At 36.8% G+C, this 19484-nt stretch overlaps 2 long non-coding RNA genes across 4 annotated transcripts in view; both read right to left on the bottom strand.

Annotated features, from left to right (window-relative positions):
• LOC122157967 overlaps window positions 1–19484 on the bottom strand; it is a 54096-nt gene that overhangs the window by 13689 nt on the left and 20923 nt on the right. The window lies entirely within an intron of this gene.
• On the bottom strand, window positions 9108–19120 carry LOC122157969. The gene is made up of 2 exons (XR_006168091.1): window positions 18999–19120; window positions 9108–10020 (listed from the first exon to the last, which is right to left on the bottom strand). It is a non-coding gene; the product is annotated as an uncharacterized LOC122157969 (long non-coding RNA).

The raw sequence follows: 19484 nt of genomic DNA, 5'->3' as shown, positions 1-19484 counted from the left end.
ACTTGTGCAATGATAGATAGCGGGACAGTTTGTAATAGGATGATCTTTCTGGCTCATTTCATTATTTTCTGTTCTCTGATGACCATTTTGAGACACATTTGTTTCTCTCTGTTCACAAACTCATTATTTCTTCATACCTAGATGCTGTCCTGTGTGCTAAATCACTTCCTCTCAGTGGGAAATTTGTTAGACATAGATGCAGTCACTTATGATATTTCTTAAATTCCGTTGAACATTGCATTTCTGACAAATGCTACTTGTTAACTCCAAGTCATGATGCAGTGCTAGTCATCTTTATGTATTCATACTAAAAATAGTCAACTCCAAAGCCAGCTACCTCTCTGTCAGTGCAAGCCAGCTCTATGACTGTCAAAGGGTGACTAATTCATAGTGCAAACATTCTCCAGAATCCCTCAGCTTAGTCAGCTGTGCTAGGACGTTTCCTCTACTCTCTGGATGATTAATGTGCTAACCATTGTCTTACACATTAGCTTTGTATTGGCAATAGTAATGAGAAACATTTAATGCAAAATTTTCTCCAAATTTAAAATATGCTATTTAATGAGTGATAGGAGATATCGTTATCATCTGTGTTGTCTCATGTTCCAGTTTTGCTGAAGCACATGAAATCAAAGCATGTCCTAAGGCAGCATACACCCCTGCTCCATCTAAGAACTGAGCAGTGGCCAGCAGCTAGCAAATTCTGACTGCTGCATGTCCAAAGCCATGACTGGATCACCCTGTCACTATAAAACTAATGGAGTTTTTAACAGCTTTGAGGTATGGGTTGCTAATTATCATCACTTTGCACTTGCCTCACAGAAGACAAAAAATAGATAATTTGACATATGATAATTTGACTAATAAAAAAAAAGTTAAATTGGATAGGGTTATAGACATAGACATAGAGTTGTTTCATGGCTACTTCTAGATAAAAGCAGATTAAAACAACATAATCAGAGAGGGATGGTGCTAACTTGTAAAATAGACAAACTTATAAAACAAAAGGAGATCTGTCAGATTTCAGCAGGCATCAGAGAAAGAATCAAATTGGCAGAAAATTTGAGTAGTTGTCAAAAGAAATGAGAATTTTCCTGGAAGTTGAAAAGACAACTACGATAGATTTTTTGTTCTGGACTGACACAGATCTCTGCAATGGCAAATAATGATTTCACTAGCAACAAAAAATAAATTTTCAAGTGTGTTATGTATACATATATGTATATACACATGCTTACGTGTGTAAAATATCTCCATATATGTGTATACATATAGAGTTCATCTCTATATCAATACAGATAGTTATATAAAGACATACAAAATATAGAGTAATTCATGTACATTTAAAAAAATATATGTGACAAAAATGCCACAAAATATCTGAGGTCCTTGTAAACATTAGGGAAAAGATTTTTAATGAGTTAATTGAACTTTTATAGTTTTGTCTAATTCTTATCCATGGCAAAATGCATCTAAAGTCTTAGCTCTGAGTTGGCTACCACAGGTCACTATTTAGTAAAACATTGTGAGAATCCAAGCTAGCAGATGTTAAACTAAACTGATTAAGCAGAAAGATTAAGAGAATACCAGAGTGAGCTTCTATCCAGGAACCTGACAAACCTGAGGTGCTATCTGTAGGATTAGAGCCATAAATACCTAAAAATAATAAGTTTGCAGGAAACAGATGAAAAGCTATCCTACACATAGGATTATTTTGATTAAGGTGATTAAGGAGTTGTGAGTGCAAAGAGAGTGCTGATATTTCAAATCTCACATTTAGAATTAAGTATGTGTTTACATTATATTACTATTTGAAATGAAGACTTAAATACTTGCTGAATCTTGAACATTTGTGTTCAAAAATTTGAACAAAGAGAGAAGATGAGAAACTGCTGTTAGGTCATTCCTTTAGTGTTACTGCTTCTAAAAACAGATTTCTCCACAAGCACCCGAGAAATGAACAATTACTGCTTTTATTCCATCTTCAAAGTAATTATTTTTTACTGTTACTACATGTACTTTTTTGTCAAGGGCACACCACTGTTGACTAGTTTCCTGACTGCAGTTGACACAACAGAGACCTAGAACAATACTAGCATGACAAACAAAAATAACACTGAGGAGCTGATAAACTACTGGCCTTTACCTCACTGATGGTCTGTAATGTCTAATCTGTTACACTCTGGCTTCTGTTCAGGCCCCTTGCTAGTGGTCATGATGTCAGAGAGCGTTCTTCTATATATGTACTGACAAAGATAGATACATAAGCGTGTATCTATCTTATCTATATGTATCTTATCTTATCTGTATGTATATAGGAAATCTATATTTAGTTACCTGAACAGAAATCATTTCATTTGGAGCAATAAGGAGAAAAATGTCCCTCAACTGGTGTGTGTGTGTTGCAGTTTTAAAGTAGTATACTCCAGAGGATCAAATTGTACAGGCAGCAGAAACAAGTGAAGCAAGCAGCCAAGGATTTTGAATAAATACTACAGCTGTGAGAAATTAGTTGTAGAAATAAAGTAATAACTGTATTAAAACTACAGGAAACAGAGCAAGATTGAGTCTGATTTATACTGTAAATAACTCCACTGACTTCAACTACTGAAGTTCCATAGGATATCAAATATATCATCTCAGAAACTGGTTACTGTATGATGGCTGTGAGTAAGGAAAGGGGGTTCTGCTGAAATACCACTGCTTATGTCTTACCATTTTTATATTCCACTTTTTTAGGAAAACTTGGAAATGGATGGTCTCAGAGTGGTATCTAGAGCCAATGGTATTGCAAGCATGTGTTGCACAACTCCCCAGCTCCCAGAGCTCCGGTGCTCTAACTTCTTCCACAGTTCCTCTGCTGCTCTAGTTTTGGATTGTTCTTGAAGGGCTCTGGGCTGTTAATACTGTGATGAACTGGCTATTATTCATACAGATGTAGAACACTCACTAGAAATAAATCTCAAGATTGAATTCAGCTTAGGTATGTTGACCTTCTATTGCCTGATCATTTCTCTAAGGAGATATGTTTTCCAGACATACATGCATTTAAGGTGAAAAATAGAATGGGCTGAGCCACCCAAGAGTGATTTTCACATGGGGATTCTCTGCTTCTGCAGTTCTGTTTTATGCCCCCTTCCTTGTTGTTAACTTCCCTGCTTTGGATCTCTCAAACTATTTGTCCTACTGTCAGAGAGGGTTTTGTTGCCTTCGTCATCCCAGTGTATGTTAGAGAATGACTGCATTAGCATTACTTCGTTCAGAGTCTTACCTTCTCTGTGTCGTGAATAGAATGCACCTCTCCAGTCAAAAAGTGAAGAGAAACAAATAGTTATAAATAGTAATTCTGATAAGCATGGAAAGCATCTTTTATTTAAGATATTTTCTGACTGAAAAGATATACACTTCCTACAGCAAGCTTAAATGTCTCTGTGCCTGAGCAATCTATCTGAAGCAGTGCTTTAAAGTTTTAATTATTGTAATTATTTCCCATGAATCTTCTACAATTTTTCATAGCTGTAATAAAGACATAATCCCAAAGAAGGAGGCTTTGCATTCAGAAATAGCAACAGCTGCATAGGATTATTTTCAGGTGTGCTCTTGCCTGATTCTTAAAACAGATGGAATCTGTGCCAAAACCCTCCATTGTTCCAGGGATAGTCTGGTGCAGATTTATCACAGACCTGAAGTTCTTAGTGGCATTTGTTATTGCATATGACTTAAGCCAAGTCCAACTCTCCAAAATAGCTTAATAACTAAATATAATTCAGGAAAAATTGTATAGAAATAATGCTTTGCCTATCTTCAGTATTTGTCTTAAAGGTGAGGAAAAACTGCACAGTTCATTGGAAAGCAGAAATCTTCTAAATAATATTCTACCTTAAACCAGATAACCCTAGAAAGTTCCTGAATTGAGAAATTCAAGGTTACTTCAGCCTTATTCTATATGAAGATTCAAAGCTTCAGGCAGGTTTATGGATGAATTTCTCCAAAATTTAGCATGCTAAAATCTTGTTTTTAAAAAAAAAAAAAAAAGTATATATCACTGGGACAATACAGACATAGTAATTGAAATATACCCTGATCTTCTTGGATACTGTAAGGTTCTTTTGTTATTTGCATTAAGACTATAAAAATTAAATATTGGGTTGGATAGCAGGGCTGAGGTAGAAATGCAATGAGAGATGTCTTGTTGGTGAAAGGTACAGGAAAAGAAACATACTAGCACTATATATTGAAAAGTCATACCTTCTACTGCTGTTTACTGTCCAAATATTACTTTTGCTAATTCCCTTGAATTTCCATAAACTTCAATGTGTACAGAATAGCAGAAACTGTAAGGCATGTACATATCTAGGATAACTGAGTAATTTTAGTGGTCTGGGTATTTTAAGCCAAAATCCACTATTAATAAGTCTGGGAAAGGTTTAATAATTTTTTTATTGATTCATGCTGTTGTATTTACCACATGCTGAATATGATGTTCAAGAATAGTGCTACTTGTAAAAATCCTCTTATCAGTTAGTCTGGTTTTAAAACACAGGTAGTAAACAGTGAGGCCAGTGGGAATGGGACAGACTCTACTGTTAATATCATGCAGTCAGGTTAAGCTGTTATCATTTACAGCAGGCATGTCCATCCTGTGGCCTATGGGCCACATGCAGCCCTGAACAGTTGGTAACGTAGACCAATAAGATCTTAAACTTTTGGCATAATTATGGGATTTTTAGTGATATTTTTTCATGAGTTGATTGTGTGTAGGTTGAATTCAGGCTGTATATGCAACAATAGAACTCTGTGAAGGGGAGGGCACAGTGCAGTGCTAACTCTGCCTCTGGTGCCCACCACACATGCTCAGTCAAATAAGGACCCTCGTGCATTGTGCCTTACATTAGCACTTGTGCCAGGTAGCGCTTGTGCTATCTGGCAAACAAAACACAATGATTGCCAATAATATTATTTCGACCCGCCTACATGTATATGTGCCTGTGATGACACGAGTTTTTTTGTCATCAAGCAGACGTGTAAGTTTTCTTATTTAATTATTAATCTCTGGCTTGAGTAAAATAATTTTAGAAGACATTGACTGTGGAAGAAATATCAAGAGTACTTCAGTTGCACTGAAAATTTTGTAATTTTCAACATCTAAAAAAACTCATGAAGAATATAAAATAATTTGCAATATGTTTTTAACCAGTTTAGTTATATGTATTTAATTAGTGTTTCTGCCAGTTCCAGGAGTTCCTTTAAAACTGTAGATGATGATTATAGGAGTATCATTTACTTTTCTGAAGCAGTGTGTCTAAGCCAGGATAAAATGCTTAAAAAAATTGTATGATTTGCAAAATGAAATATGCCATTTATGGATTCAGAAGGAAAATTTGTGCCAGAACTTGAAGATGAAAAATGGCTCACAGATTCAGCATTTTTTACGTATTTGACCGATCATTTAAACGAGTTAAACATGCACCTTTAAGGTGAAAATCAACTTACCTGTGCTGTGTTTCAACTTACTTGTGAATTAGTTTTCACAAAACCAAACTTTTATCTTTTGTTGTCCTCTTTTTTATGTTTTAACAACAGAATTTAAAAATATTTTTTAAAATAAGTTTTGCCACTTAAATACATTAACCGTATGTACACTGTTATGTATTTCATATGCGGCTCAAGACAATTCCTCTTCACTCAGTATTGCCTAAGCAAGCCAAGAGGTTGGACATGATTTAAATTGAGTTTAATCTCTCCAGTCTGTGCTGGAGATTGGTTCAGCTTCAGTGCTGAATGTACTGCAAGCAGAGTCTAAGTCGTGCAATAATGTGTTGACTTTTGCATGCAGTTGCATGCAGTATGAGAATTAACTGCATGTGTGATACATTGATCACAGGCATAAATACTGAGAATCCAAAGTGTTTGGTACTTGGGCAAAGGATTAGAACAAAGAGCAAATTAAAATAGAGGATAGTGCAAAAAATGTTTTCCACTTATCACACACATTTTTATTCAGATTTCATCTTTGCTAACAGTGAAAACACGAGCTGGAAAGAGTGTTTCCTCTTGAGCTATTTATTTTCTGCAGTAAACTGCTTAAAGGCAATATTGGTAGTATTAGCATCCTAGGAAGTAGGAAGGAAAAAGCAATTGTAAAATTAATTGTTTAGGTGAGAAGATCTTTTCAAGGAGAACCAGCAATCCAAAAGATTTACCATAAAGGGAAGAAATAAATGGAAAGAAAACACTGTTTGGTCAAATATCCTTGTAAAGTGCCTTATTATGATGACCTCCAGAATCAAGAGATCAAGGTGTAATTTGTAGGAGAAGTGAATATGCAGGACTTCCAGGTGCTTGCTTATATGAATAAATGCAGAAATACAAGATCATCTTTAAATACAGGTGTCTTTGTACAGCCTTCTATCTTGTCGTCAGACATTCTAATTTGTCAAGATCTCTCTGCAAGACCTCTCCACATTTGAGGGAGTCAACAGCTCTTCTCAGTTTAGTGTACTTTCAAATACTGAAGCATTTGAAGCAATAAATATAGGTTTTTATTTGTTATTGTTTTTTATATTGTTTTTTATATTGACATTTAAAATATTTTCTGCATAGTTATTCTTGAAGAATATATAGATTTATACACTGAGAAAATTTGCAGTCCACATATGGGAATATGTTCATAGACCTCACAAAAAGGAGCAGATCTTACTCTCACATCTGGCAGTCATTTGTTCATGATGGAGTTCTGCATCTGAAAGTATTGCATAATGAATATGCAGGGCCAAAGTCATTCTGGGTGTAACAGTACTGACGTCAATTCCCTTACACCACGAATGAATTTTTTGTGTGGAATGCAAACTGTTTTCATGACAGACAGGGAAACAATTCAGCATGGATGCATCTTCTTATTTTCCTTTAACAGCTGGCAGCTGGTAGACATTGATGTACTGGCCAAGTACAATAAATGAGATGGACAATGAAAAAGAACGATTACAAAGAAAAATGAAGAAGTTGCTCAGATAAGAATGAGTCTATATGATTTTTCCTGCTTGGAAAGAGAAGGAGAATATGGGGAGATGGTGAAGAGGAATGATCATTTTTAGGAAGCAATTATAAAGTCATATGTTTCATAACAAACAGAAGCAGATAATCATTACCCGTTGCAGCCACTTCCAGGCTAATTTTCTTCTCAGTGTGGTCATAGAATCCTAAAACTGCTCAGGTTGGAAAAGACCTTAAAGATCAAGTCCAACCACAGCCTAACCATACTATCCTAACTCTAACAACTACCGCTAAGAGCCACAGCTAATGCTTCATAGTGTTTAATATCTTCATTAACGGTACAGACGAGGGACCAAAGGATACCCTCAGAAATTTTGCAGGATAATACAGTATGGGGAGGAACAACTGACACAACAGGTGATTGTGCTGCCATTAAGAAAGATCTCCACAGGCTGACAGGAATCTTGTAAAGTTCCAAAAAGTGAAGTACAAACTCCTGCACCTGGGGAGAAATAATTCTGTAAACCAGCGCAAGCTGGGGCAACTGGCTAGAAAGCAGTTTTGCAAAAACTCAGTTGTACGTACTGGCAGACAAGTTGAATAAAAGCCAGCAATGTGGGCTTGTAGCAAAGAAGTCCAAAACAACATCCTGGTATACAGTAGGAAGAGCATTGCCAACAGGCTGAGTAACATGAACTTTTCCCTCTACTAAGTATTGGAAAGGCCATATTTGGAGTATTAGGCCCAAGTACAAGAGACATGGACTTAGTGGATTGAGTCTGGCAGAGGGCCATGATAATGATTCAGTGACTGGAACATCTGCCGTGCAAGGAGGGTGTGAGAGAACTGGGATTTTTCAGCCTAGAGAGGAGTAGGGTCAGAGTGGAACGAGACTGTTTGCAGTATTTCTCAATGAATAAACAATGGTCACAGATTGAAATACAGGAAATTCCATTTACATATAAGAACAACCTTTCTATGATGGAGTGAATTATCCAGAGGGGTCATCTTGGAGATATTGAAAAGTCAATTGACAAAGCCCTGAGCAACCTGCTCTAGCTGGCTCTGCTTGAGCAGGGAGCTGGACTGGAAGATGCCTAGAAATCCCTGCCAATGTCAGCTATCCAGATTCTACAAAATACAGCCAAGTTTTCTGTTAGGCTCTGAACAGCATAGGAATCATTACAAGGTCATATGGGTATGGTCAACACAGAGTATAGGACAAAGATTTTATTTATCTTAGATTTAAATGGAGTGGCAGCATGATTCTGTTTCCTTCTCTACCTCATCATGCCTCTGGGCCACTGATCCTGCACAAAAGAAATTCCTGAATTTCCTAGAACAGAGGCTGCAATTGTAACTGCTACTTATGGTAGCCACAAAATTAAGAGGTTATGGCAGTCACAGCTTAATCCAAAATGTTAAATCAAGTCCTTGCAAATAAGAATACAAATGAATTTAAAACATTTTTTAAATTATTTGTCCTTTGTACAGACCAGTAATTGTGAATACACCTGATTCGTGTATACTTTTCTTAAATTTCAGTTGCTTTACAATGTTCTTTCTTTAATTCTATTTCTACCAACATCAAGCAAGCATAAGTGAATGTCGGTGGGTGCCATTTTTTTCCACATGGAGGAATTCAGTTCCACTGCTTTGCTTCATACCCGCTTCCGTGTGAGACATCATTTTGTCAGGCTGCCTCTCTGCTGCCATCTGTTGCTTGGCAACATGGCATGGAATATCTGTGGGAAGGTTCAACCTCTACTGCCATACCACCACCATCTGCCTCTGACTTTGTCAGCCAACATAATAAAATAGGAGGCATTACTTTCAGGGCAGCACTTATATGCATGTATATATACATACATACACATTTATATATACATATATACATATATACATATATACGTATATACATATATATACACACACGAAAATGTATACAGTTACATATGTATAAATCATAGATTAAGGATATAGCCTTAATAATGGATATATTGGAATTGGCTTATGAACTTACATTTTTATCTTATTCAGCTGACTTACTTCAACAGAAACTTAAATGAATTTAATTGAGCTACAGCAATATAGACCAGTAATAGGAAAATATCTGTGTTCATATGCATAACTTTTAATTAAAACTCAGATATATATTTTTTTTAATTCAGCAATTTCAGACTGCAAAATTCAATGTTTGCAACTTCAAACACTGAACAAAAAAATAACATCCTCAGTCTAGTCACAGTTAACCACATAGTGACTAAAAATAGCATCAGCTAGTCCTCAGGATGTATCCACAATAACAGACTACTCAAAATGTTCTGCTGCTATTCCCTACCTAATATTATGCCTACAACAAAATGCGGAAGTTTAAAATATCTCTGTAATTATGGTAAACAGACAACAATCAGTAAAATTGCAGAGTACTGTCCGCTGTTCCTAACCTACAGGTTGTATATAGAAAGCTAAATTAAACAATTCTGCCTGCTTTGGGTAGTCACGTACATACTAGATCCAAGTGCCTGTAAAGCATAGGGAAATATATATTATACATATATTTATTATAATATATATATATTATTGTATATATTTTGAGTTGGATATAAACTCAGCCCAGACTTTCTTGAATATTTGTATATGAATTTTAATTCCAAACAATTGCTGTATGTTTTGTGTTTCCTTACTGTGTCAAGAATTTTCACAGATATTTTTAAATGTAGAAGTCATTAAATATAATGACACTACTTCCTTTTTCTTGCTTACTGTGGAATTGTGATATTACTCAGTGTCCAAAAACGTTTCTGCTACACTCGAGCCAAATTCTGTGTTGAATTGAACACAAGAAGAGGCACATATCTTGATGTTCCTCTCTGCATGCATTCTGAGGAAAGTACTTATTTTGGAGCATGGCTTCCATCCCATATGGCCTGTGACCTTCTGCTTATATACTGTGGCCTCTGAGTGAGAACAGGAAGAGGTGAATCAATCAGCTGCTCACTGAATCACAATCCTCTCTGGATTTCTCTATGGAAAAAAAGAAAAGAAAGAAAAAAAAAAAAAAGGAGATAACTATTAGAGCAGAAACATTCCTTGAAGCTACCTCTGCAGCTGCTGTGAAGAGGATTCACCAGCATCATTATAAAGATGGGTGTAATTGTTGGCAAAGAAGTTTTGCAATCATACCTTGAGAAAATCTCTGCAACTTATCTGCCTTATTCTGTCTCCAGAACCTTCCCTTGTATCTCACTCTGAATAAAGACTTCCTAGTCTGTGTTGCTGAGAAGTTTAACCCAAGAATAGATGGAGCAAAATTTCATTAAGAATGTCAGCATCTAGTAAAGTGCAACTCAGATTTGGTATAAATTCATATTCATCCTACATAGGAATAAATCGCTACACTTCGTGTAACAGAGAAACAAAACTGTGATTACAGCATCTCAAGACTGAGTATGTACCACATTGTTAATAAGACTTTCATCTTTACTGACACATTCCTTGTTGTTCAGTCTAAAGCAGTAGACATTATTTTAGAAGTATAATGTTGAGAGACAAATTTTTGCAAGTTACAAGGGATTTGGAGCATCCAGTTTGGACTCTTTTGTCAAAAATTAGAATTCTTTAAGAAAGTGATAATGTTACTAGAAACTTACAAAAATACTTGCTCTATTAAGTATGCACAGTAGACTTCAAGGGTACATAAGTCTGATTCCTGGAAATCTGTGAGGTGTGTTACATAGCCATCATAGAATGCTTTCCATTGGAAGGGACCTTTAAGATCATCTAGTTTCAACACCCTGCTATAGGCAGGGATACGTTCCTCTAGACCAATTTACTCGAAGTCCCATCCAGCCTGGCCTTGAATGCTTTCAGGGAAGAGGCATTCACAACTCCACTGGGCAACCTGTTTCAGTGTCTCACCACCCTCACAGTAAAGAATTCTTTGCTGATATCTACTCTAAATCTACCTTCTTCCAGTTCAAAGCCATTTTTTGTCATTGTGTTGCTACCTGTCCTTATAAAAAGTTCCTCCCCAGCTTTTCTGCAGGTTCCCTTCAGGTACTAGAATGCCACTATAAGGTCTGCTCGGAGACTTTTTATTCTCCAAGGTGAAGAGCCCCAGCAGTAGAACCTTGCACTTGGCCTTGTTGAACTTCCTGAGGTTGGCATGGGCACACCTCTCAAGCCTGTCCAGGTCCCTCTGGATAGCATCTGTTTCCTCTAGCGTGTTGACTGCACCACTCAGCTTAGTGACATCTGCAAACTTGCTGAAAGTGCACTCAATCTCACTGTCCATGTCTCCTACAAATGTGTTAAATAACTCCAGTTCCAACACCAATCCCTGAGGAATGCCACTTATCACCAGTCTCTACTTGAACACTGACCCATTGACAGCAACTTTCTGATAGCTATGAGAACTGTATAGTCTTTGATAACCATTCTTCTGCAAATGTAGGAGTACAACTTGTGCCATATTCTCCTGGAGACAAAAATCTGTCAAATATTTATTTTATGAATCAGGCTATAAGATATACTGAATTTCAGAGTAAACATTCTTTGAGTTTCATCTCACAGATGAATTAGACCATTTCTGTATCAGATACACTCAAGATTTTTGTAAAATAGCCAAAAAATCTGAGCCATATGTTCAGACATGCTTAAAAACAGTAGTGAAATTGTAGTATCCAAAAATAGTTCTGTTTTCCTGGTCTGAGGAATTTTATTTTTTTTTTTAACCTGGAATTTTATCACTATTTTGAGACAGATAGCAAGAGCTAACATAGCAAAATGACTGTAAAAACTATTATCAGAGCAACAAGCGACTATGCTTTTGCAACTTACTTCAGGAAATTGTACCAAAAAATTGACAAGTACATACAGTCATAACTGATCAATTTCCATGCAAACTCCTGAAAACTTCTTGAAATTGATTCCTTCACTCAGCTGCTATTTCCCTTGCGCTATTTTGAGGAGAAGAGGGGGAAAAAAAGCCCTTAATGGCTCTGCTTCCGGTAGTTCCTTCCTTCCTGCCTGCCTTTACTGAAAAATTGTTTTGCTTATGATCCTGTTGAAAACTAGAATAATATAGAAAATCAATCTTTGTATCATTTATGTATAAAATCAAATGCAGACTCAGATTAAGAGATTTTAACACTCCCTAGTCATGCTACTTGTGATGTCTTTCCCCAATATAGCTGTTAGTTCTGAAGTTCTGCGTATGTTCTCTCTCTTTTCCATTTGACTGTATTATCTTATAGTCAACTAGGTCTTCATTAACAAAGTCCAGGAACTCATTTCAGTGATAAAATATGAAAAGAACTTCATATCTGTAGAGGTTATGTAGAGAATGCTAAAATTGGATGTCTGCTACTTTGTTACTTACTGTCAGTAAAAGGAACTTTGGTTTGGAGAATCTTACTCCCATTCACTGTGCTTTTATGCATGGATGTAAATAATTCTCACAGTATAGGGGACAGTAAAACCAATTCTCTCTGCCTCTCAATTAAAATTGATTTTTAATTCCTGTTCTGGTAATTTCTGTAGACTTTTTCTATGTATTTTGGATGTGTTATTACTATTGGTAGAAAAAAGCCTTTCCTGCAAGTTTAGTTGGTGATCGCAGGTGACACTATGTATCCCAGTTTGAAAACAGTCCCAGTTAATTACTTGAAACATTTATCTCCTTGATTAATCATCTCATGAGGACATTACATAAATTTTCATTGGGACTTAGGCTTCTGAATGCAGAAGTTACTTCTGAAAAAGAGCTTAGATGACTGACTTGGATATGTTCTGAAAATCATCCTTTGTTAGCTTTAGCATTAAGAAAAAAAATGAAGTACACATTCCTGTAATACATCATCAAATTCTGTCTAACAGAGAATCAGAAATGTTCTAAAATGTGCAACTACAAAGAGACATAAACTTTTAGACATTTTTGTGGTTTCAGAGAAAACTGACTTGAGTACATACATCTGGAAAGTCCCACCAAGAAGCCACTTCTGTATTTTCAGGAAATTAAACAAAAGGGCCCACTACAAATCTTCAGTTGTCCTTTGTTTGTTTATTTTAAGCCACATAATAAGCGGACATTTGTACATCTTAGGTACAGGATTTGTACCAAAAGACAATGTTTGAAGATAAAAGGGTATTTCACGAAAACAACTGTTCTTAACATTTTTGAGACAATTTTTTTTAAGGGTCTTCTATTCTGTGAGACTGTGGGTAGTGTGGGGATTTCAGAGCTCTGCAGCTGTGGAACCAAGCCACAGTCACAGTCTTTTTTCGAAATTACCAATTTCAGAGATAACCTGTTGTTTGAAAAAGATATACTAGAAGATGTCCCTGAATGGTCTTGATAAAAATGGTGACTGAAAGGGTAGTATCCCGAGTTAGACAGGTATTCTTGAGTTTGAGAACATCTATACTAGATCAGAAAGTCTCTGTAGCACCACATCCTGTCTCCAGCACTGGTCAATTAACAAATAGCTACAGGAAAATGTAAGAACAGGACAAGTTTATGTGACTCGGAAAATCCTGATCTCCAGTAGCTTGTAATTCAGAGATTTCTTTATATAATGATAGAAGAACCTTATTGGGTTTGTCTCCAACAATGTCCATAACTACGTGCTTAAGAAACAGTAGAAGCAAGAAAAACACATACTTTCCTGCACCTTCCCACCTCTCTTGATATATTTATATTGAAAGAATTCATAACTCTCATACAGTTTGCTTGTTTAGCTCCATACCAGCAGATCTCCAAGCATGAGTAAAAAAACTTCCAATCCTGAGACAAGAGTTCTAGAAGAGTTGAAAACAAGATTTTTTGTAATGATACTAATATCAGGCAGTTATTGCAGAGCAATCTTTGCTGCTTTGTGGTGAAGAAAATGGGAATTCTGTAGAACAGAAAGAAAAGTAAATGAAAAGAGAGCATTCCTCACATTGATGTGACTAGCACACACTGTTGAATGGCCAGTAGTAGTCATTGACATTGTTCCTTTGTTCAATAACATTTCTAGCGTTGTGAAAAGCCATCTTCTGATAGTGTAAGATGCGTTACTAAGCATGAAGTAATACTTAATACTTAAATTGATACTTCACGTTTTCTCTTTTTAGGAAAAGGAGCCTAAAGGTAAGAGATTGTTTGGAACAAGTATTTTCATAAGGCTTTAATTTTGCAAAATGTAAGTAGTAATGAGGATTTACTGCAGAACCATCCTGTCATACTTCTGCTACTCTGCTACTCCCACATAAAGCATAATGCTATGTGCAGCATGATGTCTACACCTCACATAAGTCTCCATTCCGATAAGATGTGACAGCTGAGCTTGCACACAACATTATGCCTTACTGAAATATGAGAGTTTGTTTAGCATAGTGACATGCTGATAAACTCTTAATTAACTGTTATTTACAAGTATCTGCTTTTACAGTAGGTCCTTATTCATTGGCCTCTACCTGTACTATGTCTACATATGCCAAATTTAGATTATATTGCAATTCGTATCCTCTTGTGTATGTACAAAGGACGATTAGCTGTAAAGCCTTCTGTGAGACATTTTATATGGAAAAATACTTACAGAATATATCAGATTGCACAAGACACCTGCCTAAATTCTGGAATTAATATCTGCTAACCATTTATATGCCAAGATTCTCATATCTGCTAACCATTTATATGCCAAGATTGTCATTCACAGTAAATTTGTAACTGTATCCAGACCACAAAAGCAAAAACATTATTTGGTGAATAAGACATTTCTGATCCATGGTCACATGGGTACTAAATAGTAGACCAGCCTAACAAAAACATGTTATTATGATTTTTCCTTGTTTTACCAATCCCCGTAGGATGCCATACCCTCATTCTAAATTTCAGATGTCTTTTTCTAATTGGATGCTTCTTTTTGTGATGATGAAGATAATTCATGGAGTCTCCTAAGCATATGCAAGACTTTTCAGAACAGAGTGGATACTTCTGCTTTAAAGCCACACAATGCTGTTCCATAATTATATAAGATTTTATCAAAAGGGGATTGGGAAAGGCTGTACTTTCCAGAGAACTGAAAATATCACGATCTCTGAAGATATCAAAGTAAAACAGATATAAATACAGATTTACTCTCTTTGCAGCAGAATAAGAGGTAGCTTCTGATACAATTCCCTTTGTGATGGTATGAAATATTCTACTGTCTTCCTTCTTTCAAAGAAGTGCAACTTCTTTAAAAAACATTATTCAATGAAGATACTAAATAAAATTCAACCGAACCTAAAAGTTGGAAGCTCTTTAGGGCATTTGTAATCTGTCTTCAAGCCTTAGTGAACACAGAGGGAATCTATACCACTGCTGGAGTCCCTTGGTGCTACCACAATAAAAACAAGAGTGACTGTGGTGAGTAGATGTGACCTGTATTTTTATCTATATTGCCACTTTTGTACTTACACTTGTATTCAAATTTCTCTCCTCTTTAAACATCTCTCCCATAGGTCATAATTTGTGTTTCCCCACCCTGTCCTTTACTTTGTATCTCAATCATAGTAAGGTTTGTAAAAGAGTACCCTGTTGAGAGAAATGAGAAATAGCATAGGCAGTTTCACTAGAACAAGGGAATTTTGCTGCTTCAGATACCAAGAAGCTTTGTCCAATAAACCAATCAGTGGCTTTATTTCTCTAAATGCTTAAATGCACTGAACTCCTGATTCCCTACCACTTAACAAGGTTGATGAGAGTCAGCGAAATGGCTTGTAGCTTAATTTATATATCCAGTAATTCTTGTGGCTTGTAGCTTTTATTTATATATCCAGTGATTCCTCTGAGGACCTGAAAGGATAGGTAGAAATAATATTCACCCACCTTGCCACCTACGTGCATTGCCTTTTTTTTTTTTTTTTTTTTTTTTTACCCCTGCACAGCTTTTCATTGTCTAATAAACATTACAGAGGTCATTACAGAGCTTTTGTAGCTCAGCTGCCAAGCCATCTTTTCCTGTGGGAGCTGGGAGTTCTGTTAGGAAAGGTATCTTCTACATATCCAGATTCAAACGTTATTATCTGCTTTTAAGTTCAAGACAACAGCAAGTACAGCAAACTTAGTGCTACTAATACAGGATCCTTTCTTTGAAGTTTTAGCCCCAAAAGACACCATTTCCATTTGGCAGCAGTAGCTGATTCACATGTTATCTGAAGCTATGCTTCATCTTCTGGGAACTGGAGGAGCCTAGATTTGTCACTTGAAATGTCAGCAGCTTTTTAGGTCCCAAGAATTGAAAAGGCACAGGAACTAAAGCCAGTTCTAACTTTTATAATAACAGTAGCAAGATCTCTGAAACTAGGAAGAACAGGTCTTGCGATGTTTTAAGTGCAGGGCCAGCATACTTTCAGCCTATATCTATTAAAAAGCATATGCCATTCAAACAAAAAAACACCACTGATTTATGCTTCTTATTCTCCACACAGTGTCATATTATTCTAATTGTACAGTTGGCACTATGAGATCCAGCCAAGGCCAGTGGAAAGTTCTGCATAGGTATAGACACACAGAGAAAGGGCTTGTTTCCTCCCTGAAGAGGAACCTGATTTTTTTGTTGTGTGAGACTGGAGCTTATCAGGTACTCATCACTGACAAATATGCCCAAAAAAAGAATCAAAAAGAATCAGAATTCAGCACAGAGTGGTCTGTAAGATATTTTGAAATATTGATTATGTTTGAAAACAACCTGAGAGCGTTATTGTTACATCCTTATCTCTAAATTGGAAAGAATTTGAGTAGATTTGAAGGTTGGAATATACAGTGGATAAAAAATTGGTTGGACAGCTGCAACCAGAGGATTGTGGTCAGCAGCTCTGTGTCTCAGTGGAGGCTGATCACAAGTGGTGTCTCATAAGGGTCCATCTTGGGACCAGTGTTCTTCAACATCCTTATCAATAACACAGTGGAATTGAGCGCACCCTCAGTGAGTTTGCTGATCACACCAAGAAGGAAGGGATACCATTCAAAGGGACCTAGACAAGCTTGAAAAGTGAGCCCACATGAACCTCATGAGATTCAACAAAGGTGAGAGCAAGGTGTTGCATATTGTTGGAGCAGTCTCGGGTACACATACATACATACTGGGAGAAGGACTCATTGAAAGCAACCCTGCAGAGAAGGACTTGGGGGTCCTAATGGAGGAAAGGCTGGGCTTAAGTCAGCAGTGTGTGCTTGCAGCCCAGAAGGTCTAATTGTATCCCGGACTGCATCAAAAGAGGGATGGCCAGCAGGGTGGTCACTAGCACAGCACTACTACTGTGTGAGGCCCCATCTGGAGTATTGTATTCAGGTCTAGGTGCATGAATGTCATACAGCTATATTGGAGTGTATCCAGAGGAGGGCCACAAAGATGATCAGAGGACTGGAACACCTCTCCCACAAAGACAGTCTGAGGGAGCTGGGCTTGTTCAGCCTGGAGAAGAGAAGGCTCCAGTAGGGAGACCTTATTGTGGCTTTCCAATGCTTAAAAGGAGCTTACAAACAGGAGGGAGGCTGACTGTTAACATGGACTAATAGTGATAGAGCAAGGGAGAACAGTTTTAAACTAAAAGAGGGAATATTTAATTAGATGTTGGGGGGAAAATTTTCACTCAGAGGGTGATGAGGCTCTAGCATAGGCTGCCACGAGAAGCTGTGGCCCTCCATCCCTGGAGGTATCCAAGACCAGGTTGGATGGGGCCCTGGGCAGCCTGATCTAATGGGTGGCAACTTCTCCCACAGCGTAGGACTGGAGCTAGATGATTCTTAAGGTTCCTTCAAACACACGCCATTGTATGATTCTATGATTCTATTGTTATAATGCAGTCAGAAAATTGTGTTTTGGTCAGAATTAAGTTAAATACAAAATGTAAAGCAATAGCTGCATGTTTATAAGCACAACCACTTAAGGGTAATACAGAGAATTTAATGGAGGGACAGTTTGTGACCTATTGTCTATTAAAATGGTCTTATTTGGCCTGGTCTCAGGAAATGTACCTTGAATCAGACCAGTGGTCTAGTGACCTCACTAACTACTGAACTACATGAGACAGACATGAAGGATTCAAAAAAAAAAAAAAAAAATCTGTGGAAAATGTAGTCTGAAAGCAACACTCAAAAAACAAAGGTGAATGATGTGTTTGTAGATATAGGAGTGTAACTTTGACACAGAATGGCAGATGGGTAAAAGTGTTTTACCTTCATGTGCACTGTTTGAGGATTAATCTCTGTATTACAAGTGAATTTGTGCTAGAAAAGAAAGCTTAAGAGGGATCATACGGTCTTGTGTTCAGAAAATAACAGGTTTACTGTCTCAAAAAAAACGAAAACTTTTAGTGAGGTATGTGGTTATGATGGCAGATTTAGAAAATTATTGGTAAACTATAATAGATTGTAATTTTAAGAATGACTGAATATACTTTATTGGTGGTGTCTTCCATTGCATGGGCTGAAGTCTCAACCTGACTTTAAATGTTTGTGTCTACTCAAAGTGCTCATTATATTCATTTTTTGGCACAAAAGTTGTTTTTGTTTGAAGAGATGTGTAAAATGTTGGGGACTATTTTAGCTCATTCATTGAATGTAGCCTTATTTATTTGAGAGTCTATCTCTATAAGCAAATAATTATTCCTATTTGAAAATGTGAATAGTTAACAAAAAAATTCCACTAGTTTTTCATTTGAGTCCTTTTTAAGGCTGCATAATGCAAAATTTGGAAAAAACTTAAGTTGGACATATTTCATCCAATTTTGGAGATGAGATCACTTTCCCTCACAATACTTGAATTAAGAAGTTGAAGATAAACCACTAGTATGATAATTCTAACTATTTTTAATGTATACATAGGAAAAAATGTCTAAATTAGATTTGGCAGTATTTGTGAAGTCTGGCAGTGACAGCTGTCAAATAGAAAAAGTATAGTTGGGAAAAAAAACCTGGCAAAATGACCTCCACCTCATAGAACCAGAAGAAAGGGAGTTCAAGTCATACATACCCAAACTGTCCAAGGGAATTTGTATCATATTTTGGCTAGAGAACTGCCAGACAGCATGTGCATTTAGTCTTTTGCTTGGAGAACAACAGCTTGACTTCTTCCTGTAACAGTACCCAAAAAAAGATGGAGCCCCAGCTGTAAAGGTGGCCTTGTGCCATTTAGGTTGGAGTGTGGACCCACAAACAGCAGCACTAGTGAAGAAGATACAAGGTATGGGTAAATGCAGCCCTCCGAGTCTCCCTGTCACAGAACATGTCAATGACACTATATTTCCTGCTCAGCTAGGAGTGCATCCTTCCCAGTCATACCTATATTAGCAACAGACATGAACAGATTACATGTGTGAAGTCTGCCTTTAAACAGATTCCTTGCAGTGTTGGAGAGGTGACGCATCACATCTTCTCAGTATTTCACCCGAAAGCAGACTGATCAGCTGAGGAAGAGAAATGAGCAACAGTAATTCCCCTCAGAATATCTGCATCCTCT

This window comes from Centrocercus urophasianus, unplaced genomic scaffold (assembly GCF_019232065.1).
Source record: "Centrocercus urophasianus isolate 14NV4802_14NV808 unplaced genomic scaffold, USGS_Curo_1.0 seq_14, whole genome shotgun sequence".
NCBI lineage: Eukaryota > Metazoa > Chordata > Aves > Galliformes > Phasianidae > Centrocercus > Centrocercus urophasianus.
The sequence above is the reverse complement of the archived record's forward strand: the minus strand, read 5'-3'. Positions and strand labels throughout refer to the sequence as shown.